Below are 2500 nucleotides of genomic sequence, written 5' to 3' on the forward strand. Positions count from 1 at the left end.
GGCCCAAAAACGGGCCAAAACTGGCCATTTTTGGCTGCGCGAGCGAGCGGCGAGCGGCGGACAGCGAGCGAAGCGAGAGGCAGCACCGTCCCTGCTATACGAAAGCCCCATCCAGCCCTGTGCCACCCGGGGGGTTCCAGGGTGCTGAGATGGCTGACGTTTTGCTCCGCTCTCGACGGTCACCGCGCAACGCAAGAACAGGCCAAAAACTGGCCAAAACGGCCCAAAAACGGGCCAAAACTGGCCATTTTTGGCTGCGCGAGCGAGCGGCGAGCGGCGGACAGCGAGCGAAGCGAGAGGCAGCACCGTCCCTGCTATACGAAAGCCCCATCCAGCCCTGTGCCACCCGGGGGGTTCCAGGGTGCTGAGATGGCTGACATTTTGCTCCGCTCACGACGGTCGCCGCGGCACACAAGAACAGCCCAAAAACAGGCCAAAACAGCCCAAAAACGGGCCAAAACTGGCCATTTTTGGCTGCGCGAGCGAGCAGCGAGCGGCGGACAGCGAGCGAAGCGAGAGGCAGCACCGTCCCTGCTATACGAAAGCCCCATCCAGCCCTGTGCCACCCGGGGGGTTCCAGGGTGCTGAGATGGCTGACGTTTTGCTCCGCTCACGACGGTCGCCGCGGCACGCAAGAACAGGCCAAAAACTGGCCAAAACAGCCCAAAAACGGGCCAAAACTGGCCATTTTTTGCTGCGCGAGCGAGCGGAGAGCGGCGAACAGCGAGCGAAGCGCGAGGCAGCACCGTCCCTGCTATACGAAAGCCCCATCCAGCCCTGTGCCACCCGGGGGGTTCCAGGGTGCTGAGATGGCTGACATTTTGCTCCGCTCACGACGGTCACCGCGCCACACAAGAACAGCCCAAAAACAGGCCAAAACAGCCCAAAAACGGGCCAAAACTGGCCATTTTTGGCTGCGCGAGCGAGCGGCGAGCGGCGAACAGCGAGCGAAGCGAGAGGCAGCACCGTCCCTGCTATACGAAAGCCCCATCCAGCCCTGTGCCACCCGGGGGGTTCCAGGGTGCTGAGATGGCTGACGTTTTGCTCCGCTCACGACGGTCACCGCACCACGCAAGAACAGGCCAAAAACTGGCCAAAACAGCCCAAAAACGGGCCAAAACTGGCCATTTTTGGCTGCGCGAGCGAGCGGCGAGCGGCGAACAGCGAGCGAAGCGAGAGGCAGCACCGTCCCTGCTATACGAAAGCCCCATCCAGCCCTGTGCCACCCGGGGGGTTCCAGGGTGCTGAGATGGCTGACGTTTTGCTCCGCTCTCGACGGTCACCGCGCAATGCAAGAACAGGCCAAAAACTGGCCAAAACGGCCCAAAAACGGGCCAAAACTGGCCATTTTTGGCTGCGCGAGCGGCGAGCGGCGGACAGCGAGCGAAGCGAGAGGCAGCACCGTCCCTGCTATACGAAAGCCCCATCCAGCCCTGTGCCACCCGGGGGGTTCCAGGGTGCTGAGATGGCTGACGTTTTGCTCCGCTCTCGACGGTCACCGCGCAATGCAAGAACAGGCCAAAAACTGGCCAAAACGGCCCAAAAACGGGCCAAAACTGGCCATTTTTGGCTGCGCGAGCGAGCGGCGAGCGGCGGACAGCGAGCGAAGCGAGAGGCAGCACCGTCCCTGCTATACGAAAGCCCCATCCAGCCCTGTGCCACCCGGGGGGTTCCAGGGTGCTGAGATGGCTGACGTTTTGCTCCGCTCTCGACGGTCACCGCGCAATGCAAGAACAGGCCAAAAACTGGCCAAAACGGCCCAAAAACGGGCCAAAACTGGCCATTTTTGGCTGCACGAGCGAGCGGCGAGCGGCGGACAGCGAGCGAAGCGAGAGGCAGCACCGTCCCTGCTATACGAAAGCCCCATCCAGCCCTGTGCCACCCGGGGGGTTCCAGGGTGCTGAGATGGCTGACGTTTTGCTCCGCTCTCGACGGTCACCGCGCAATGCAAGAACAGGCCAAAAACTGGCCAAAACGGCCCAAAAACGGGCCAAAACTGGCCATTTTTGGCTGCACGAGCGAGCGGCGAGCGGCGGACAGCGAGCGAAGCGAGAGGCAGCACCGTCCCTGCTATACGAAAGCCCCATCCAGCCCTGTGCCACCCGGGGGGTTCCAGGGTGCTGAGATGGCTGACGTTTTGCTCCGCTCTCGACGGTCACCGCGCAATGCAAGAACAGGCCAAAAACTGGCCAAAACGGCCCAAAAACGGGCCAAAACTGGCCATTTTTGGCTGCACGAGCGAGCGGCGAGCGGCGGACAGCGAGCGAAGCGAGAGGCAGCACCGTCCCTGCTATACGAAAGCCCCATCCAGCCCTGTGCCACCCGGGGGGTTCCAGGGTGCTGAGATGGCTGACGTTTTGCTCCGCTCTCGACGGTCACCGCGCAATGCAAGAACAGGCCAAAAACTGGCCAAAACGGCCCAAAAACGGGCCAAAACTGGCCATTTTTGGCTGCACGAGCGAGCGGCGAGCGGCGGACAGCGAGCGAAGCGAGAGGCAGC

The sequence above is a fragment of the Musa acuminata genome, unplaced genomic scaffold (assembly GCF_036884655.1).
Source record: "Musa acuminata AAA Group cultivar baxijiao unplaced genomic scaffold, Cavendish_Baxijiao_AAA HiC_scaffold_715, whole genome shotgun sequence".
In the NCBI taxonomy this organism is placed as follows: Eukaryota; Viridiplantae; Streptophyta; class Magnoliopsida; order Zingiberales; family Musaceae; genus Musa; species Musa acuminata.